The sequence below is a fragment of the Lathamus discolor genome, chromosome 3 (genome assembly GCF_037157495.1).
Source record: "Lathamus discolor isolate bLatDis1 chromosome 3, bLatDis1.hap1, whole genome shotgun sequence".
Lineage (NCBI taxonomy): Eukaryota > Metazoa > Chordata > Aves > Psittaciformes > Psittacidae > Lathamus > Lathamus discolor.
Window position 1 is genome coordinate 125,082,537 of NC_088886.1, and position 23,473 is coordinate 125,106,009.

A 23,473-nucleotide genomic window follows, 5' to 3' on the forward strand; every position below is an offset into this window, starting at 1 on the left:
GACACAGCCCAGAGAGCCAGGAGAGCAGCTTCCCCTGCAGCACAGCCACACTGCTCCCCCAGCCCGGGTGAGCCAGGGAGGAACTGACTCTTACAAGAAAGCAGAAAAAAATTCACTGGCTGCAACTGGGCAACGGCACACATGTGTGGAGAAAGAAGAGGCAGCCACTGCTGAACAGCCTGTTTCATCACCCAGCAGCCCTGACTGCTTGTTTAAGAAGCCAGGCAAGCAGTCCTGTACATATGCTAAGGCAGGCCAGTGCCCTGCACCCGCCCGCAGGCAGCACTGGTGATAAGGCTTAAAAGAGGGCAGCTGATTTCCTTGGTGCTGGTTTTCCTGACGCAAGCTTTCCAGCACGAGAGCAGCTGTGGTGACACTTTCTGCAGGCAGCTGCTCGCATCCATTTTGGTTTTACTCATGCCCTTTGGGCTGCAGGCGCTGGCTGGGATCAGTGCTAAGGGGGGGATGAAGACTGGGCTGGCTGCACTGAGGGAACCTCCATAAACTGTTGGTATCCTGATTCTCCTTGAATCACATGTAGAGGAACTGTCTTAGTTTCCTCTCTAGAAAGAAAACCCTATAGACAGAGAAAGAACGTGGTCACAAAGATGAGATCACTGAGGGCAGTAAGAACTGCAAAGGCTTCTTCTCTTAGCTGAGGCAAGACAAAATCTTCACAGCAAGAAGAAACACGGTTAAGTCTGCCTGTTTCTAAACTATCTTTGGAGGAAATTCTTGACAACAACAAGAATTTCCACTGTAAGCAAGAGCTGATGGATGGAGAGAATGAGACCAAGCACCAGCTGAGGTCTCAACCAGTCTTACTGCAGTTCCTCATCATAACCCCAAGGAAAGGTTTCTCACCCTGAATTTTGGCAGAGCAAGCAATTTTCTCATGTTTACAAGATCATACAGCAACAAGCAGCATGCTTGGCTGCATAGAAACGTATGAATTTCAAATAATTTTCTCATTTTTTGCTTGAAAGACCAAGATTTTCTGTGTAATCCTGCTCGGGTCAGACAGTCCTCACAGGCTTGTTAGGATAGAGACCCTGGCTAAAACCCTAACCCTCCCCCCCAACACATTTTGATGACAATTTTTTTCTTTGCCTCTGGCCAAGATTTCATCCCATCCTTCTCTAGATGGCAGAGCAGCTCTGGCCAGGCGGTATGAAAGACTGATTGTTATTGACATGGAGGGGGACAGGCTGCGGATGTGAAAACCAAACTCCGTTTGTGCACGATTTTTGACCTCATCACAAAACCACAAGCTACTGCTTGGCAGACAAGTGTTACATTTTCACTGACATTTTGTACCAGCCCCTTCAACTCGCTCCTCAGAAGCCTTGAGCTTATCTTGCATGAAATGCTTCCCAAAGTACTAGGATAATATTTAGCCCGTTGTATAAACAGTGACTCTGTCCACGCTTATGGGTTGAACTGGGTCGTACTGTCATAGTAAATGTCTAAGCTACCAGGCTGAATATTATGTAGCTTGGGGAGAATAGCAAGAACTGGGAAGAAAAAAAAGTAAAATTAAAGAACTGTAGGCTGGTTTGTTGAGCACAACGCCCTGCATTTTAGGTGATGCTATCATGAACAGATGAAAACTTCTATTGAGTGTCAAAAGGCAGCAAGATTAGATGTTTCTGCAAGGCTGTTTCTACTGCTCCTGGAAACAGTCCTCCTTTTACTGAGATGGCAGGCCCTGTGCTCTCAACATGCAGGTATGTAATGCAAACCCTCTGAAAGCCAAGTACTTTAATCGCTGTACACCTCCACTTGCCCTGATAACCATAGCAAGAAGACAGCTCATGCCTTGACAAGATTATCATCTAAACCAGCCAATAAATCAAACCTTAAAATCAACATATGTCACCTCCTGGAAAACATTAAACACTCACAAAGGTGTGCAGAGCTTCCACGCTGGCTGGTTATGTTGCTAGAGGCAAGTGCACAAGACTTGGGCTGATTTTCACGTGTTTTTGGCCAGAGTACTGACAGAGTCCTCCTCAGATAGGAGCAAGAATAAGCGTGTTTGCTGTAGATCTGAGTGAGAAAAATGAAGCACAGATGTTTTTATCTATTGTCTGAATACAAAGCAGCATGTGGTAATACACTAATAAGCTCTGATGATAATCATCTTACGACTTATACAGTTGTTTATTTTGAAGGAGCCAAAAGAAGGATTCATACCCTACACTGATGAATGCTGTCGGGGCTCTGGTTAAGTCACTGGAAGGAGGCTGATTTATACAACTGTCTTCATATGTGCTGGCAAGATCTGTGTCCTGACAGCACGAGCCAGTAATGCTGAGACAGTCAGAAATGTGTCTGGTCCTGGGCCAGATATCAAAGAGAAAAGAGAAATGCTGACCCAAGAGTATCAACGGGGCTGAGCCTCTTCTGCAAAATTGGTATTTTTTTTATAGAGGCAGAATAAACTGCATAAAACCCCATTTACCTCTCTGGGCATGGGAATGGAGTGGAAGGGCTGAGCTATCCCCTTGGAGCAGCTAAGTAACATAAAGACACCAAAGATGGAGAAACTCAGCTTGGTATGTGTGACTGGACCACCAAGCCCCAACAGGCCACCAAAACATGTAGGTTGTGTAACGAATCCCTATCCTCACTGCAACACTTGCCCTGAATGTAAGCAGGACAGACCTCAGATTGTGTAAATCATTGTAGTTTCTGTTCATCTGGGCAGAGGTATGGCCACATACGACAATAATAAAATCAACTGCAGATATCTGATGTGTAAGTATCCCTAAACCCGGTTCCAGCTCTGCTCTCCTGCAGGCAGAGCTCCCAGGGCAAAACCATTACAGCAGGTAAATGAGCTCAGAGCCAAGCCCTGAATTTGCAGGGGGGGTTAGTGCAATTAAAACACGGGCTCCCTGACAGAGAAGCCCACATGGCAGTGATTTACAGTCTCCATGGCAACACACAACACAAATTGCTTAAATATGTTATGAAACCTCAAGAAAAAGCTGCAGCAGGATCTGCGTGGGAACCACCAGATCCCTCCTCCTCTGCTGCAGCCCTCCGATACAGACAACTTTGGAGAGCCTGCATCCACTATAGCAATAGGCTGAGGTTTGGATTCAGCATATACTTCAGTGTATGCATGTATGCTGACCAATTCCACCAGCCCATGGCCAAGGGAATTTTTCTATCATTGGCTTGGTTTGGCCCATGGATAGCTCTTCACACACACCCTGCCAGAACTCTGTATACCTGAGGACACCAACCTCGCTTGAGCTGACTATCGGCCACCAAGGTTGCCAACTACTCCTACAGTTGCAATTAACAACTCTTCCTCTAGCCACAGCTCACTCAATTATGCCCTTTTACCTGGCCACTTTGCAAGCATTAGCAGCAACATGCAATGCCTCGAGGGCTGAAACACTACAAGATCTGAACACATCCCTCTCTCTTCCTCCTGCAGACTTCTGGCTGCAGCCACACAACCACCACAACACACCCAGAGACGCTCGCCAGGTACGAAAATAGTTCAGCCTTATGTGTTGTAGCCAATTCCTTGGGCTGGGAGCTACTGAAAACCCTTGAAACCCAGGACATGCCCTCTTAGGAGGCAGCTGCTTCCCCCGAGTCATACTGCTCAGGACTGAATGAACTCCAGGAATTTCTCCCTCAAGTAGGCATGACTGTGTCCCAGACTTTTGAGAGCCAAAGGACCCACAGGTGCATGAACAACCACCACCAGTTATTAAAGAAAGATGATAAACTCTTAGCCAAGTTTCCTCCAGTCTAGCAGATTTCCTGTCTGGTCAATGCCTCAAAAAGAATACACCAAGCAAAAGCTGGTCTTCAGTGGGAAGTCAGCATGGAAGAGATCTGTAATGCGGAAAGCCAGAGCCTAATGCCCTTTGTAGTTATGGCATTAAGTTGTTAAAAACACAAGTGAAATTTCAACTCTCTGAGGCTTTCCAGTAAGGTGGATCCTATCAGGTGAGAGTGCTCTCAACTCCCATCAGCTTCCAGGAGATCTGATGGAGCCCAGCACCTGGCAAGACCTGCACAGGAAATTACAGGCATTTCCTTTTGGAGCAATGATCAAAGCACTATCAGAGTTCTACTAAAGAAAAAAATAAGGTCAAAATTCAACTGTTGTTTAAAAAGAAAATCCTCAACCCAGCAATAAAGAGCTGCAACTGGTTGGGTTTTGAATTTGGGGGATATAGCTGTGAATCCTGGAAGTGGCCTGTGAATTCTCCTCCAGTGCAAAAAGATGCTGAACCCTGAAGGTTGTACTCTCTGAGCTCCTCGTTGGCTTCCTGTGCCAGCCAGACCTTTTCTCCTTTTCAACCTAAGATCGTATCACCTCCCCCACCACACAGATGCTGCTCAGATTTACTGTAAGAGAAAGAAAACGCACCGGGGGAGTAATGAAGCACTTCAGATTCACACAAAAGGCAGCTAAAGGCAGTAGCTGCCTGATGAATACTTGGTTGTTATTTCAGGAAACATGGAATTATAGTCTGAAGAAATAATACTAATAAAAAGCCACATCACTGAAAATTGCTTAGGTGGTAGGCGGCCCCCATCTCTCTGCGTTGCGAATCCTTAAGCGCTAATAAGGAGCCCTTGCTGTAGCACTGAGCAGCAGCTTTCCAGTGGCCAGGTTGTGCTGCAGGTTCACTCCTATTTACATGGAAGCACGTGCTTGTCCGTGTCCTGATCTGTATGCAAATGCAGCACAGCATGCATTGATCATACTGACAAATGTCATCTGGAACAAACTCCGCTTCCCTCCCCCAACTCCTCCTCCACCTCCCACAACTCCATTAATCTTCAGCCCGCTTCTCTTGGTGATGTAGTGCCCTTTTCAAAATACATAAGAAGATTCCTGTCACGCTGACAAGCCAACAGTTGGATGCAGAAGCCAGAATTTTTTATTATTTTTTTTTAATTAAAAACAACACTCGAGTCAGATCTGGGTCATCTGCAGAGTTACAGTTCTGTAAGAGAATCCGGATACGTGACCAGAAAGTAGTTACACAAGATTCATTCCTCTATCACTCAGACCTTGATTAAAACTGCATGGTTGCCAGTTTAGGAGTGTCCACCGCAGGTGTGATCCAAGTCTTTTGCCACCACATGAAATGAGAGCATCCCTGCACAATAACTGGGGCCTGAAGAAGCAGATGGCTCAGCTACTTCTACTTCCATCACATCTTGTGTATTTAAATCCACCATCCTTTTCTATACTCATTTCTTTCCAATTCTCTCAGGAAACATTAGGGGATGACAGATTCCTGGTACTACTCTTGAAAATTCTTTGCTGGTGAGGCCAGGAATGCCTCTCCTATGTTATCATGGAACTGATGAAGCTGACCTAAACATACTGTAGCAAAAAATCAGATAGCCAAGATGTTCCCCTGCCCTGCCCAGCCAGAGATAACACAAGAACAAATTTACAGTGGAGGAAGTGGCTTCGAATTCCAATAGCTGCCCTTCCTGCTCACACAATCCCTGGAAATGGGCAGCTTCCCTCCTACACATCCCAGCCTGCTGACACACCAATAAAAAGACCCCAAATCTACTGCCCTAGGTAGCTTTGCTGCTCTTATACTGCTCAGTAAGGTTTCCAAAGCAACGACCCAGTGCTACAGCAGTGCTCTGCAGCCAGATGCTCTCCTGCCTGCACATGGCCCTGCTCCTGGTGATGCAGCCAGATGTGCATCGTGCAGCCAGATGTGTGTGGCACAGTCCTCCTGGCCTTGGCCAGCATCAACTTGGGCAGTCAGAACTGGTCCATGCAATGAATTCATGTACCGTAGCATGGGGCTGTGGGGGGATCCTGAGCAGCACCAAGAACTGCCCAGCATGGACTATCTTCATATCTCCGCCCCACCTTCTCCACCATGGCCCAGTATCCCCCTGTCAAAACAAAGGGGGCACCCATCCATCCACCCAGCTTTTTGATGGCTTATTGCACTGTAGTCTTAGGCACATCATGCCATGCACAGGGTTGAGTCAATGCACAGACTTCATGGCACCTACGGCTGCTTTGGAGATAGTTTATGAATAGAAAGGGTACAGGGCCATCTCATTCCAGTCACCCTCCTGAAAATCAGTCAATGCATCTGGCTCCAAGTTTGTCTTCCAGTCAGGCTCAACTCCATATTTAATGCTTTTTACATCTTCAGTGTTGCTACCGGATGTCTTTTGGGATGTAAATGGCTTTTTAAAGGCTCCCTTCCCTCCTGGCAAACACATTTTGCATCTCTTCAGACAGCTATAGAGAGCTGAAGGCTGTGAAGGTCCCTGGTAATAGCATTTCCACGAGAGGATGGGTAAATGCTATCAAGTCCCAGGTGGATGCTCCCTCTCTTGTGGCAGACACATGAAAGTGAGAAGAGTGGGGATCTCCAGGTTATTTCCAAAACCTGTCCTCTACCACACACATTCTCCAAAACTTAACTCACGACTATGTTCTTTCTAGGAAAAAAAAGACTATTGTCCATAATGGATGGAAAAACAGACAGATCACCCATTCCCTTTCCACATCACAGTGTTCCCTGGAACCACCTGTGAGCTATGGGACAGCACAGATGTTTCTGCAACATTTCTACACCCCAGGGAACAGGGCAGGCTTGTAGGGCTGTCAATTTTCCCAGGCTCCTGGGTTGAGGGCAGTCCTCCTGGTTCCCCACAGCCCATTTCATACTAATTTACAAATACAGTAGAGCACAAAGCATGCTATCCTGTGACACTGGAGCTTTAGTAAAGCTTCACCAGCACGGTCTTCAGAAGATGAAGGAACAGCCATCTCCCATGATCATACAGACACGATCTCTTAGGTTCACTCAAATAGGAACTTGGCAGATTTTAGGTACAATTTCATGACTCTAAATCCGAGAACTGAATTGAAGGCTATTTTCTAGCCATTTTCTGGGTCCGTATCATTACTCTGTCACTTGGAAGACTCCAAGATCTCATCACTGGCCCAGGACCCATAACTGTAATTTTTTCCAGGCTCATCACAGTGTCCACCAAGAGCATGAGCCTCTTATTTATGCACAACATGCTAGGGAGGCGACTCCATACTTGGCAAATTCAACAGGCTTGTCTGACAGAGGAGAGTGGGCAGAGCGTGGGGCTGGGTACCAGGGTGAGGGGGTGCAGGATGGAGGGGGTGCATGGCCACCTCCTCTGCCCTGCATATGGTGATGTACAGCTCTGCACAGTCATAATGTCCCCATGAACCTGCCTGAGGACAGGCTGCATTGCAGGACTGCCAGCATTCCAGCAACGTGCCAGGCCAGCCCCGGTGCCTCTCCTCAGCCCTGCTCTTTGTCTACCTCCTTGGCTGTCAGCTCCCTCCCTGCTGGCCTCCTCCTGCTCCCTGCCAGCCTGGGCAAACCCTCTTGGTGGCAAATGCACACCCTGACACTCAGACCAGCAGGCAACTGGCCAAACCACCCCTGAAGAACACAGTTTACCTATGCATGACTCAAATCCTCCCTCCTATTGAGTGCATTCACCCTGCCAGTATGAGACAGAAGCATCCTATGAGGATACCCCTCTGGAAAAGATGTACTGGGGTCCCAGCCAGTGCTGCTCAGTACCTGTGCTTTCCTGTTGAATGCTCAAGTTTCTTCTCGGGTGTCACAAGTGGATTATTCCATATACTGGTGAGCAGCAGCTGAAAATCAACACATCTTTGAAAGCACCCTATGGGTCAGTTGACCCAGCTTTAGACCCCTGTCCACCCCTCGCCCACCCACTAGTTTCAGCACAGACCTGCATCAGGATACCCTAAGCCTGGTTCCTTCTATGCTCCGTCTAAATCCTCTGCCTCAACTTTTAAGTCATTCAACTTGCAGCTGCGTGGGAGGGTATATATGTACATTCATTAACACTTTCATTATGCCCCATGGTTTGGCAGATGGTGCTGCATTATGGATTTAAACAGAGCCAGCAAGCGAGTCTACAGCACTTCACTGGATTAGCATGCTATGGGAAATCATACCTCAAAAGTGTTTTGCACTCTCATGAAGCACCTCCTATGAGCGAGGCAACAGCAGGGCTCCAACCACCACTACCCTCTGTACAATCACATCAGAAATCCACTCAACTTTACGAAAAGATAAACCTCCTTGAAAATGAATTGCCATTTGGGAAAAAAAAGGAGAAAAGAAAAAGCAACAGCAAAGTCTTTTCCTAGTTAAGGGAAAAGGGAGAGGCATACCCTCCACTGGCATTGCCACAAAGCATCTCTCACACACACTAAACAATAACGTCTTCTGCTTTTTCCTATAAACTGGTTCTCATGGTCACACAGGAAGAACACACCACATGTGCATATGCTCATTTCAGAAGTACTCAGCCTCCCAGTGCCCTACACGAAAGATGATGCTGTCTGCCTTATCATCGAACTGACACTAACAGATTTCCAGAAACTATACAGTCAGGTTCCCTGAGGAGATGCTGTGCCAGAGGGATGACATGTGCTGGGCTACAGCTGACCCACCAAGATCCTCCTTCCCCGCAGCAATGCAGACAGCAAACATGCCACTCAGTACTGGCGAAGGGGCGGATAAGGACCTTTGATGGGACAAGAGAATAAAGCATTGATAAGACAATGACATCATCACATTGCCTGTTATTTACTGGGGCTAGACACACCTTTCCTTAAATGTGAGTGGTACTATGTGCAGTTGTACCTGGAGCGGTAGAGAGCACTCGCTCCCGCAAGTGTACAGGACTGGTGCTTTACCTGGGCAATAGGAAGGCCTGTTTCGCAGGTAAGACCATGAATGAACTGAACAAAGCAAAGTAACTTGACAAAGTTTCTAAATCAGTTCAAGGGCTACTTTCAAAGAATCATCTCTGGTCCTTGATTAGCTCTTCAAGAGCATTGCTTTGGTTCAATTATTCTGCTCTGTTTGAACATGTTTCCTTGCTCAAGTTCTCCTGAGTTTCAATCCCCTACAGACCTTGGCTGAGAAGCGTCATAGAAATGTTTAGGCTCTGCCATTGGAGCCAGCAAGATCTAGTTTTAAATGCCATCCACCACGTAGCTGTGAAGTACACCTATCCCCTGCAAAGTCACAATGGAGTCAAGACATCAAGGTGTTTTCTCAAAAATAGTGGGATGCAGTGTTGTGTCGCTCTGACCTGGCAGACCTCATATGCCATTCCTATGCCTATATAGTGCCATTATTTTTAAACACCAACCAAAGCCTTAGTTAGCCTTAGTCTTGGCAGCTCAAGTCACTCTCTCATTTGCATCACATTTTACATTACAAGACTCACAGAAAGGGTAAGAATTTTTGATTTGGCCCTTTGAACTGCTGGGCTCTCCTGAAGGGACGTTTACTCCACGTCTTTTTCAGTACATTCAAGGACACCACAAAAACAAAATCTGAGCTGAAAGACAACTGTAGATATCTTGACATTTTAGCTTGACCTTGGGAGCTGTAACACAACATGGGATGGTTTACCCCGATAGTGTCTTGACATGTTTCTGCATATAAAAATCTCTCTACTAAGGCACAGATAGAGCGAGCATGGATTGCAGACACTCGGAAAAAAATAAACAAATAAATAAAGCCCCAAAGCATTAAGGGCTGGTAAGGGACAAGATTACTTTAATCCTGCCACAGCATGTTTCAATTTAACCACTGCACCTCTCAGCACTTTTGGTTCATATTCTTTTACCACACAGAGACACAAGTTTGGAATAAGCCCAGCCCTAGGAAGGTGAAATACTCGGGTCATCAAATCCACCCATCGTGTCCATCCACCCCTCCATTTGACAAGGCTTTTGAAGTGTACTGATCTCAAACAGGAGCAAGAGCACATTACCCTGGGGTCAGGAGGGCTTGGAAAGCTGGACTGCTCCTGAGGCTGAGAGATGTCCCCAGGGCTTGTTGGGTTCAGGTGGCTTTGTCAGCAAGTCCCTCATGTCCTGCAGCCCACAATGACACCCTGACCAGGGCTGCCTGCACCTCTGCCTGACCATGTTACTGCCTTCCCCAGCTCCCTGTTCACCGCCTTGAACGTGGCAGACCTCCATTGACCACTTGAGTTCTGCAACTCTTTACCACTTTGCTTAGACGACCCCTCTTTATCGCTGTCTGCCTCTTGGCTAGATCTGTGCACGTCTCTGTGGGCCTTCCCAAGCCCATGCAAACTGCAACTACTGTTATTTTTTCCTATCATATATTTTAACCTCAAAACAGATCAGGCAATCTCACCTCCAAGCCAGAGAACTGCTCCCAGTATTTTGTGCAGCAAATAGATTTATTCTTACACTGCACGAAACCAAACAGATGCTTCAACGCAGGATATGGCCAAAACCATCATTTTTCTGCTTCGCTTCGACAACCTAACATTTATTTCCATATTCTTGTGAGGCTGGTGGGTAAACAACGGGGAGTGACTTGCTGTGCTCAGGGGACCTTAGAATAAGAGTTGTATTTCTTAGCCCTCCTGGATCCAGCAAGTCGTCCTCCTGAGGTTCAAAGAGTTTCTGAAGCTCATAATTTAGAAATCCAAGGAATAAAATGGGTTGCTGGAGATCTTTACCAACAGAAAAGTAGATTGAAACTGTTCTGTTATTTAATAATTCAAATCCCAGATGCCTAATTAAACAGACTTGCTACACTGCAAAAAGAATAAGGAATTATATATCCCCTTAGCTAATTTTGCTGATTAACAGGGAAGACTTCTCACACTCTGTAGGTGTTCAGTTCAAGTCAAACTTTTGAAGATGGACTTAATACTCCACAGGTAAATATCACATAACAAAACACTTGCTGCTTACATGAAAGAGGTGATGCAGCATCTTGTCAGCATCTCTGTGCTGCATGGAACCATTTCACAGAATACACAGAGGAAACAATGCTCAGCAGAGCATTTTAACAGAACATGCAGTATCTGTTCAGACCAGACCAAACCTCAAGAAAACAAATGGTCTGCTCAGCTCCTTATGCCTCCTATTTTGCCTGTTTGCAGATTAAATCTGAAAGCATCCATAGCATGTGGAGGAAACAGAAGTCTCTCTCCAAACGTTCTGCCCTTGAGCTACAAAATATTTTCTGAGGGAAGAGCTGCAAGTACTCATTGAAGTCCTCCTTGTTGCTACAGCTCATCGTAATCTTCAGACTTTTAATCCAGAGTTATGATGCTTTACCAGCTACCACCAAGGTCTATTCAGGCAGAAGCAAAGCAGGGTGTGCACAGGACAGGCTCCGGAAATACCTGCTTTGCTCTCCAAGGATGGTTATGTCTGATGTAGTCTTGCGGCTAGGCAGGTACCTTACCAGTGAGATCACACACCATGAGAACTAGGATGGCAACACTTGACATTGTGTTGCCATTTCACAAAACCAATTCACAACAGCTTAGTTTTCCCAGAGTACTGGAGCATGTCTCCTCCTCCCCCAGGGTTAGCAGGGGACCTCACCAAATGCCAGCAGCCATCAAACCAACCCTCAGTCCATAAGTGCCGCTCAGCAGCAAGCACTAAGCCAAAGGGATTTGTTCAGTGATCTCCCCCTTCCCAGTTCACCACGCCACAGCAGGCTCTGTCAATCCCTTCGTGATTCTTTTGGGACTGAATGCTGGATACCAAATAACTTCTTCCTGCTCTATAGATAGATGTTCCCCACCCGTCAACCCTTGTACTTAAGACTGGTGGCACTAACACTTCCAACCCAAGTATTACAGAAGACATCAGCCACATATTTTCTGAAGATCACAATCTCTACTAAATTGCCAGCTGTCTATGCAGACCACTCCAGAGCTATCTGGGTATGTTAAGTACAGATGACAGACCTGATAACAGTGTCTGGATGTGCCTGAAAGACTAAATTCCATCTGCATCCTGTTACTTTTTGTCATTTCATGCCTTTTTGGAGTCTTTCTATGTCACTTCATGCCTTTTTGGAGTCTTTCTATGTCACAACAACCAACCAGTAGACAGCTTGTATCACAGGCTCACAACTTTACAGAAGAAAATCTTCTAAACACTTTTTTGGAGTGACCAGGTGCCTGGAGACACACTACACTGGATGTTTTAGCTGCCTTTTAAATAAGAAGAACAGTTCAAGAAAAAGAAGCATGAGATTCCCACTACAGTGATGTCCATTAACATCCTTTTAACTTGGGTTGGGTGGGTCTTTGTTCTAGCTATTGTGTATCAGACTTACCATAAGGCTGTGTGCTCCCAGCAATAAAAATAAGAGATCCCTATTCAAAAGCTCTCACATTTGCAAGATAAACAAGTATTTGTTTCCACAAACCAGAACCAGCCTTACACTATTACGGCTTTTTCCATTTTCCAGTGTACCCCTCGGAAATATGTTGAAGAAACTTCAAGCATGCTCATTTTCATACTGATAAGACCAATTCTTAAAAAAAAAAAACCCAAACCAAAATGCCCAATAAACCTGAAGATTTCACTTTAAGAATTATTTAATACTCACTTCAAAAACTCCCTCTCAAAAGTGGGCAAAACAGAGGAGCTGCAAAGCTCCTTGCTGTTACCAGATCTGTATTTTCCAAGCACCTAGTGCTGTCCGATTTGTTCACAGCGAGTCCTCCTCCATTCTCCGTTCTTGGCCCACCCAGCAGTGACATCCCAGTCTCAACCCTTCTACCTGTGACTGGAGCCAAGCCACATTGGCAAGCAGACAGTTGGAAAGCTGAATTAACAGGCACTTGTAAATAGAACACCATTTCATTAAGAAACTTTCAAATGAAACAAACAAGCAAGCAAACAAACAAAACCCAAGGCTTGTTCATAATTACGAAGTTCAAGCCAACTGAATTATTGTTAAAACATGCCATAAGCTAAAGTACATGAACACCAGCATCCCTGCATCCCTAGCAGTCTCTGAACAGAGAGCTCCTGCAGTTTGTACTGCAGCAGACCCCCCCACCTTACACCTCTTTGGGGCTACAGCTCTTGTAGAGGAGCAGACAAAAGCAGAGATGTGCCCAGGCTCTGCTGCTCTCACTGAGCATGCAGGTATGTGCTCCTGTGGTGCTGTAGGCATGGCCCGAGAGGCACGGGGACATCTGTCCCCTGGATGTGACCAAGATGTGACTTCTAGCAGAGGAGCAGTGACTGCCAGAAGGGTAAGATCTCTGCTGCAGCCTGCAGCTCAGAGAGCTCCTATACAGACTACACTGAATGCTCTCAGGTTTTTCAAGAAGGGTATTTCACTGTAGCCAGTACAAGGTACACAATACAGGCCCCAGGTACGGCACAGTGTGACTTACAGCTGACTTCAGTGGGCTTTAGTCTGATCCATAAATCCTCTAGACACTTCACAAGAGTGTTGCTCAACTCCTGCTGCCTTCAGCCTCACAAGAGGTAGACATAAATACTTAGCATTAGCATAGCTCCCCATGACTCATATTTTCTCCTTTTAAATATAGCATCCCATAAATGTGGATACATTCTGAGCAATAAAACTCATATTGTTACTGCTCACCATGCAACCAAAAAGATTCCTTCTGCCAGCTTTGTAACAGCTTCCTCCCCCAGAAGCAAAGCACTGGTGCCCCTCTTAAGGCCATGACAGAGTGAAGGCAGCTCTCCTTCACCAGGGAGCCCAGGCAGCACAGGAACACAGCCCAGTGGCAGCAGATGGGCAGTAGGCTTCATGTCAGCCCAGCCACTCTTACCAACTTTATTAAATACAGCAGAGCTGGCTCTGGGGACAGGAAGAGCAGGGATTTGCCCAGAGGAACAGAGTTTCAATAGCTGTGAAGTAGTCTGTGCCAGCACGGGGGAAGCTGGGCTTGTTGAGGAAGTGGTAGTGGAACCTCTAGCTGAGCGATGCTCCCCTTCCCCATCTTCCCCCAGATATATATCATCTTCCTCCCTTCATCACCAGACTTGAGTTTTTCTCCTCAGAAAAGCCAACCCCCACCTTTTCTAGCCAAAGAAATGCCTCAGCCTGTCTCAGAGGCACTGAGGAGGAATGTGATGGGAAGAGCATAGACCATAGCTTGGTGGTTTTCATGGAAATTGAAAACCAGTTTCAGCATTCTCCTGCCTGTCCTGTTGCAGACTTTCCTGTATGATCCTGCATGCTGTGTTTAGGTTTACTGAATACTTCAGTGCCCCAGCTGTACAAGTGAGATAGTTGGCTCCTATCTCACAGATATGTTGCATAATAAACAGATTTTGCATTACAAGTGTTACAGGAATGCTTTAAAAATTGCAGAAGCACCAAGACTAATCCATCACTGCTCAAAAAGAAACTGAAGACTGATAACAAATTAAAGTCTTACCTATGCAAACATAAATACTAGGCTATGCAAAGCTGTTTTCTTAGTTTATCAGTTTCTTTTGACAACTGTGTTTGCCCTGGTGACTTGTCAAACTGTCCCTGTCAGAAGTTGTTCAAATTCAGTACATCAAATTGTGTCTGTCTACTGTGATGGCCAAAACATCAGCCATCCTCCTAGCTGTCCTAAAGACACAGCTGAAAATACATGCTCCCATCCTTCCTGCTGTCAGGTGACTGAAGTGTAGACATTTTTACATCTTGCACCTCTCTAGTCGGATTACCCACGAGAATCTATTTTCCACAGTATTTTTCAAATTGTTTCAACCTCCTTATTTAATATCTGATATGAGTGGAGTGGCACAGCCACCATCCTCATCCCAGAAACTGTCATTTTAAAGACATGATAACAGAAGCCTGTACTCAAAGCTTCCAGGAGTATGTGTGGCTTAAAGAGCTGATTCCTGTTTAAAATGATGACTAAGACTCTTAGGAATCTAACTCCCAAAGTCACACAGGTAGTTTTGAATATGTTAGCCTTTCCGAGTAATTATGCCATTGAAGTTCCAGTCAAAAGCTGATGAGCGTTACTAATATATGCTGATGAGTGAACCTGTAAGTGAAAGACCTTCTTGCTTCATTTACACTCCAGCAGATCAGAAAGCACACCAACACTTACTTTCACATACAAGAGTAGCAGACCTGACCCCAGGAGATATTTAGTGAAGTTAACCCCCAGCCCAGGGAACAGGTTTATTGTAAACCGGCTGCAAGCTGATGCAGTTTTAGTTGATTTCACTGGAGATGATGGAAACTTTGAACAGCTGCTTGATCTTCAGTGGACTAACACCAGTCGCTACATAAACCAAGAGTCTGGCCCTTAACATTTCACCATTACAAGTCACCATTCAGATGCAAAATAGTCCTCAGGAAGTCCTCAGTGACACTCATCTCTAGGCCAAGAACTAGGCAGATGCAGTCAAGAGTTGGCAATAATCAGAGAGAGCAAACCATCATAGATCAGCAACCCATTTGGGGGCATTTTTCCCACCTCTGGGAAAATACATAGACTCTTCGCGTCCATGAAATCAAGCACCCACTTCAGGTAGGTTTAGCAAGTCAATACAACACCATGACCATTCAAAAGAAGAGGCTTTGTATGAAACTATGGAATTTGCAGCAACAAAGGCTTAAATAGAAGAAAGCTGAGAGGGATGAAGAATAAAACAATTCGAGCACATTGCAAAAACTTGTATTTGGTACAACACTCTCTCTAGAAGCAGATCTCCTGAAAGAGAAAGAAAGACAGGCATTATATTGTCTAGGAAAAGGTAAAGCGGTGTCAGCACTCTTTTCAAGCAGCTCTTTAGCAGCAGTAGAAGAAAGTACAAGAAAGTAGTTCAAGCTCAAACCCATCAATGGCAAAAAAAATTCTGGCCGGAAGAGAAGCAGCAGGAAGGTGAAATCCAGACCCAGAGTATCTCAGATACTTAGATCCCTTTGAAGTATCTCTGCATTTGCTGTATTTATATTCCCAACACACCCCACAAAGAAGAAACTTCCACTACCCTATTTTAGAAAGAAGAAAAGGAGGCTCAGTGAGACGCAGAGTCGCAGTTATGGGTATCTGTAACAGCTGCTGACCTTGGCCTGCCTGCCTGCCTTTAGGCAGTGCATGTCAGAGACGGTACCTGGAGACAGATTTCCCATCTCTTCAGCTAGCTCCAGCCACTGGAGTGGTTGCTCTGATGAAACCTATAGGTCAGTGCAGCACTTAATGAAGAACCAGCATCTGAAGCAGTATAAAATAGCAGGAAAGCCAAGTAAGTACACAAGACTACTTTAAAATATCATTAAACTGCCCCCACCTCTTCCCCCAATCATTATTTCAGGAGACATTTTTGTATGTTTCACCAGCTAAGAACAAGTGGCCAGTTTGCCATATCTCTATGCAAGACTTCCATTTGTATTACTCCTCCACTGACATTTGTTCACGTATACATGCATATATGGATCAACAATTGCTCCACTACACTCTCAAATGGAGAATAAGAGTTGTAAATCTCAAAAAAGAGCTTGCCAAAAAATCCAGCATCTGAAGTTACAGCTGTTCCTTTCGCCTCTCTGTTCAGAAAGAGCCATTTGTGGCTTATTGCAGATGTTATTGAAATTGATGGACTTGCTCTAGGTTTATATTGGATACAAACACTCCGGATGTGACCCACTGGAGCAATGGACCTTTGTTTCCCTATGGATAAAAATACAGCCAGTGACATTCAAGTAGAACAGGAAGGCTGTACTCCCCTCCCCACTAAGTATCTTCAAGTCCCTCTGTAGGCAATAACAACATAACTCCGCAACTCCACCAAAGATCGGGCTAACCATTCCTCCCATCTGCTAGTCCCACGCTCATTCTGTTTTCACTTGGACCAAATCCTCCCAGCCCCTTCTGCTTTATACTTCATTAAGCTGGGGTGCCTCAGACACCAAGAATAATATTGTTGATCTTGGAAAGGTCACTTTCAAGGCAGATTTCCATATCTTTTAACACCAGTTCTCTTCCTCAGCCCTGTCTATAATATTGTCTTGGAAGCTATGAAAATTAATTCCATGTTTTCCATATTAAATCTAACCCTGATCTACTTATTTATGACAGTAAAAGCTTATGCAAACATTGCCACCATGCAGAACCACTCTCCTCTTCATTCCTGGGATTTATGCTAACATTGGGCAGACTGATCCATCCTGACGAATTGACTTGCAGGTAGCCAGCAGGTCAGCAGGGGTGCCCAGCTTGACAACTGCAGGAGGTATGTAGAGGCTTTTGGCTTGAATCGAGCCACAGAAAATATTTCACACCGAAGAGGGCAGATAAAAAGGAAAGGGCAGAAGTGAAGCCAAACAGCTTTCCCCAAGGAGCCATCCAGAATTAAGATCAGATGAGAGCAGTTTCTGCCTTGATGGTCTCAAGCGTGAAACACCACCAGCAGCATGTGGTTCAAGCTAAGGGGCCATGCAGGTCTTGGGTACAGGACACTGTTTCTGTCCACAGCTAAAGAAGAGCTCTAAGGAACCACAGCATGATGTCAATTATAATGATTCATCACATTCATTCACTTGTCCTTACATTGCCCTCATGTAATACTTTGCCAATGACAACACCAGCTCACATACAGGACTCATCCTCCTCCTTTCAGTCCCCAGATGCCAGGTCTTCTCTAGTGCCAAAAAGTGTGTGGGGATAAAGAAAGACATCCTCTCTAACCACCAGATGATACAGTTTTATTCCTCCCTTTTGTTAGCTTCAGTTCATTTAAGAGAACAACAACACAACACCCAATGCAACCCATACCAAAACCTACCCCCTTGAAGAGGTCAAGCTTTGTTTCTATAATTTTTAGTGCCAATGCGAAAAAATTTCAAGCTTGTGAAAACACCCACAAAAGACTTCATAAATAAAAACTGCCTTTCACATAATTTCTGTAATTAGATGCTGGGCCAGCTCTGACCCTGGTGCAGCTGCTCTGGTTCAGGAGTCACGCTGGTGGGGTGCTTGGCCCTCTGCAATCTGGGCTACAAACTCTATCCTAGGAGATATCTCCTGGAACGGAGGAACAAAATCAGAGGAAGTCAAACAAATTGATGCAGAACTATAACATGAAAACCACCTATTTTTCTGTGTGTACTTTATGTAGTTTTAAAAGGATGCTGTCAGCTTTATATTTTCAGACATAAGTACATAGAAAATCCTATCTCAGTTAAGCAGTCCAAAGCAATGCTAATGAGAAGTGGGCTTTTTTAATACTATACTTTATAATTGCCTTGCCACACCCTTGTTCTCCTAGTTTCTCTTAAATAAATGGACCTATTTTTTGTAATGCCCATAACCATAACGGGTTCAGAGCAACAGACAGGCACCTTTCATAAAGAAAGATATCAAGAGATGACCCATGCAGTTTTAGGCCTTTGAAATGCATCTCTCTTGTGCAGAAAGGGCCCGAGCTAATTGAATAATTTCATGGTGAAAATTCAGAAAGCACCTCTACATCTAGGTATGACTATAAAGTTGGTGTGCTTGTTCTTAGTACCAACTACAGTATAAACAGTTTCCAGATAAGACATAAATAGGATGTTTCCAGTCAGTAACATCCCTTTAAGCCCGCTACCTATATCCAGACTTAGATGAATTAAGGTACTGAAGGAGTTGGTGGCTTCGGCGTTCACACTTTCCTAAGGTTAGGCAACTGATGTAGACACTGCCAGCTGATGGGTGCAGTAGAGCTGCAGCTACTTGTGCTGGGGGAGAGCCTCACACAAGGGTCAGGACTCTGCCAGGCGCTTTTCTACTCTGAACTGCCATGGTGTAAAGTCTTGGATGAAGTGATCAGCTCGTCAGGGAGGGTTTCTAAAGCAGCCAAGCACAGGATGCTGAGACTGGTCCACCCAAGGTCTAATTTGTAACTTGCTCCTCAACTTGCAGCCAGCATGGCTTTATCTTAGTTTCTCTGTCTGGAAATCGGGATTTCCTAAACACTGTTTCTCAGCCGTTTTAAAAACAAAACAGAACAAAGTTACAAGTTTTCTTTCTAATCCCCAGCACTCCCAAGCACAACAGCTGAAAAGTCCTTGTCCTTCAACTGTGGCTTACTTAATTTTCTCAAAGCAGAGAAAAAGCAAAAACAGAAAAAAAGAAAGAAAAAGAAAGAAAAAGAGTATGTCCTCCTCGCCTTGTTTCTTTGTAGTTAAAGACACCATTTGTATCTTTCTTCTAGCAAATAAACACATGGATCTGGAAGCTTTCACAAAGTACTTAGTGGTCCAAGATCGGTTTTAATGGAAGATAAGAAAACTTGCAACACACAGATCAGAGCACACAACGGCTAGGAAAGTAAAAGATTACCGTGGCTCTGACTCTGCTGGGGGGTACACGCAACAAAAGCACAAGTCCCCAGTTTACAAAGGTCCCTCATTGCACAGAGGAACCCCTCTCGCCACCACTCACCCAGAACACGACATGAAACCCACAGCGGTCCAACCACGGCTTTATAAAGTGGTTTTGGACCATTTTTCAAGCGTTCAGCAAGGAAGGGAAGAGACCCCCAGGACACCAAATCCGCCGCCGCCGCGCACGCAGCCACCGTACCGTCCCAAGCCCTTCTGCGTCTGGCGTTGCCGAGCGCGGTGGCTCCGCGGCGTCAGTCGGCGACAGCCCGTTCTTCCCGAGCCGGATCCCCGGCCAGGGGAGGCGGCGGTGCCCGGGGAGCGCTCCTCCCGGCGCGGGGGGGCTCATGCCAGAGCGGGGCACCGCGCTGCTGCCGGAGTCGCTGGGGGAAGAGGAAGGGAGAGCGGGGAGCGCCCCGCCGCAGTTATCCCAGGCTGTCACGGCGAGAGCACCCCGCCCGCAGGCTTGTCACGCGTGGGGCGCCGGAACTCCTCGCGGCGCCATCCCGCACCCCCTCGCTTATCGCGGACAGAAACAAAACAAACAGCGATTTACTGGGCTGGTCTTTCCCCCCGCTACTAAAAGCGCCACCCAACGCCGACCCTCCACCCCCTGTCTCTGAAGCCCCGCTCACCCGGGGCCGCGCTCTCAGCGCCCGCCCAGAGGCGCCCGCAGCTGGGCAGCGCCGCCCGCCACCGCCCGCTCCCGCCCGCCCCGGCGGCCGCGGCCGGGGAGCCTGCACCCGGCCATCCCTTATATCGCCGCGGCGGCTGCTATAAATAGCCCGGCCCCGCCGCCGGGGGCCGGCCCGGGTGCCGCAGGAGGGGGTTTCTCAGCGGCGGGGACCCGCCGCCACCTGCGGCTCGGTGACAAGCGGCGTGTTTCTCACTTTTCACTCATTTTCACCCCGCTCTCCGGAGGGCGCGGGGAGGCGGCGCGGCTCCCGGGGGGACGGGGCCCGCCGACCCCCGGTGCGGCAATGGGCCCGTCCGCCGTCGCCGCCGCCGCGTTAAGGTGGACCGCGGCGGCGGGAGCGGGCGGCGGCACCTTAAGCTGCTCCGGCGGACGGGCGGCCGGTGCCTCGCCTCTCCCGGGCCCTGGGAGTTTGGGGCTGAAAGAGGACGGGCAGAGCCTCCGGGCTGCGGGGTCTGTGCTGCCGCCAGCGAGCGAGGAAGAGGAGGAGGGAGAACAACCGCGCCTCTGCGGGTGCTGCTTGATGGACGGGGCAGCAACCGGAGGGCACCGGATTGTACGAATGCATTGCATGCCACGTGAACACGACGCACACGGTGCCGTTAAGAACCAGCTACTATATGCTTGCACACACACACATATATATTCATACTAAATAGGAGGAAGCTTTATCAACTTATAGCACAATAACAGAATTTGTGTTTACTGTACCAGGCCTCATCCCAGTTGGAACTTAGAGGAACACATGGGCAGTGATAAACTTTTCGTACCTCATTTTTGTGCCCTTGGCACTGGGGGACAAAACCAAAGCAGTGCTTCACATCTCTCCTGCAGACTCCTTCGCCACCTCACACCTTCATCTGTTTCTGTGCATGCACTCATTTATTTACGTGCCCTGCCTTCACAGGAAGCAGGCAATAGCTATCAGAGTATATTCATGTCAGTAAGGACTGGTGGGTCTGGCTGTGTCCCATGTCCCACCATGGGAGCATCTTGGGCACAATCCTTCAGTGTGCTCCGGCACATTCCAAGTGCCCAAAACATCGTGGGGCTGCGTTTAGGCACCTGCTAATTCACCTTGTTGGGTCAGGGCCCACCTCTATACTGGTTTACAAAACAGATGTATGACTTGAATTGGTTCTTACAAACAAATGAAGGACCCAGTTCCCCTCCCATGCAAAGTCAGCATCATGCACACCCCAGTACTCCCTGAAAATGTTTACCCAAAACAGTCTGGCACCACACTGTGGCCTGCAAAAAACAAAAGAGGTCCTCTGTGCTGTCTTTCTTACCTAAGTAAGAGGCAGGGAGCACACTGCCATTTTACAAACAAGATACATGAGTCTCTGCTTCAAAATCTGCATCGGTCCAGCAGCATGGAGGGGGTGAGAGAGAGCATGCTTGGCCACAGCGCCTGTACCAGCTCGACCTGCAGTCTGCACTAATCTCACCCCAACTGGAGACAAGGGAATGCATCCCGGGGAACTCCTACAGGCTTTCCGGACTGAACCACTGGATAGAGGTGTTTTCTTCACATGAATCAACAGATGGGTTTTGTACAACACCCGTTTCTCAACAGGAGTCACAGGCTTGCACGTGAATTTGGTGCAAATTTTGGTTCCTCTGTTGGCTGCAAATTTTCCTTCCAGGAGAAAATGGTCTCAGTTTCCCAAGGGCAGGCTTTGTGCAGCACAGTGATGGAGGTGGCTGGCTATAAAGAACCTGGGATTTTGCTACGAGTATATAGAATCATAGAATAGTTAGGGTTGGAAAGGACCTTAAGATCGTCTAGTTCCAATCCCCCTGCCGTGGGCAGGGACACCTCCCACTAAACCATGTCACCCAAGGCTCTATTCAACCTGGCCTTGAACACACCAGAGATGAAGCATCTTGCTGCTAGTGAGGGCAGCACTGGCAAAGCTGCGGGTTAGCAGTATCCATTAGTGAGTCTCAAAACACAGCAGATTGTTTATGCAGATTTATACACTTGTAGGTATGGAAATGTTGTCACTAAATGATGGGGACACAGCAGTCCTGGGAACCAGTAGGCCAAAGGTTTCAGGTTTAGATCTTTAAATCTGAGCATCCAGCTTTGTACTTGGGCTTCTTAAGGAGATCACCCTTCAGAGCAATTACATGTCTGTTTCTGTGCAGAAAGCTGTATTTCCAAACCAAACCTGATATTCAGACACCCAAATGTGAAAATCTGTGGTGCATTTCATACTAAAGTCAGTAAGATTTGAGAGGAAGAGCCTGTGGCCTGGCTCCTATACATCGGGTCTCTGGGATATTCCTCACTTCTCAGTAACCTTCCTGCCCATAAGACATACTAAAATTACGTAAGGAGGAAAGCCAAAACCTCCTCTTTCAATTCCAGCCAGTATCTGGAGCACCATTACATTTCTTGTAGTGCATATTAGTTAATAACATCGCTAAAGGAGAATTGCTGCTATGATTGGGTGCTTATACAATTCAACTCCTATTCAAGTGCATTTTTGTGTCCTGCTGAGTCACCTTCACGTTCAGTTTGACAGCAGAGGTGGTGGCATGCGGAGCCCCTTCTTTAACAGCCCTGCCCAGGGGGATGTGAGTGCAGGATGGGCAACACTCCAAACTATGGAACTGAGCGCAAAGCTAAAAGGAAAAAGTACCTTAAAATTTCAGCCACTTCCCCACATACAGCTTTAAGGACACAGCATTTCCAGTCTGTTTCAGCTTCATTTAATAGATTAAAGTGATCGTACAGTCTCTGAACTCCTCAGGTCAGACTATACTTCAGGCCAAGTGTCTCTAAACAAAAGGTCACATTATTTATATAGCATAATATTTCACTATTAAGGCTAGATGAATGTAGCTGTTTATTATCCTGTATTAAAGCTGAGTGGGTTAACACAGCATGAGCCTCTTTGCTTGTTTTGCTGGCAGCTGCCTTTCGGGCTGGCTGGGGAGCTTCCCTTGCCCTCCCTTGGCATGCTGCACGCAAGCTGAGGTCTGCAGTGGGTGGCTGCAAGCACAGGGGCTTGGGCAGCATGGCGGCAAGGCGGGGACTGGTTGCACACACACAAAAAAGCAATTTTTGCTCTGCAGGAACAGTGAAACGGGTGAGATTTTTGTCTGCAGAAGTTCCTGCCTGTGCCACGTAGCCGGGGATAAGAGGTCACTGCAGAAGAGGCAGTGAGTCGAGATGGGATCCCAGGGCACGCGGCAGCCCTCCCAGGGGCTAACCCAAGGCACTGCTGGCATTGCCTTGAGGGCCGCTGGGTTGTGCTGGAGCAGGAAGCTGTACCTGACTGCACCCTGCAGAGATGCATGCACCATCCTGCACTGGGTCAGATCATGCTAGAGTGGAGCCTCGCAGGCTTGACCTTTGGTGTTGAACTGGGAGAAGAGCACAGGAAGACAAAAGCCTAAGTCCTGCCTGATGGCTCAGTCTCAAATGAACTGCAAATGAAAAAGTTGAGGGGCTTCTCAAGAGATTCTTCAGAGATTCAGAGCAGCCCTGCGGAGGAGGACTTGGGGGTGTTGGTCAATGAAAAAATGAACATGAGCCGGCTTCAGT

The 23,473-nt window shown here is 46.9% G+C and overlaps 1 protein-coding gene across 6 annotated transcripts in view; it reads right to left on the reverse strand.

The window, feature by feature from the left end:
• Positions 1-19,959, reverse strand: part of MRAS (muscle RAS oncogene homolog) — a 38,541-nt gene extending 18,582 nt beyond the window's left edge. For 2 of the 6 annotated variants that reach the window (XM_065671516.1, XM_065671518.1), the window contains exon 1: positions 19,856-19,956. The gene's annotated coding sequence lies outside the window, so the exon portion shown is untranslated. Of the gene's footprint in view, positions 1-1,904; positions 2,050-19,422; positions 19,807-19,855 lie in introns of those variants that run through there. The other 4 variants (XM_065671512.1, XM_065671513.1, XM_065671514.1 and 1 more) reach the window with 4 other exon arrangements.
• Between the last annotated feature and the right edge of the window lie 3,514 nt (positions 19,960-23,473).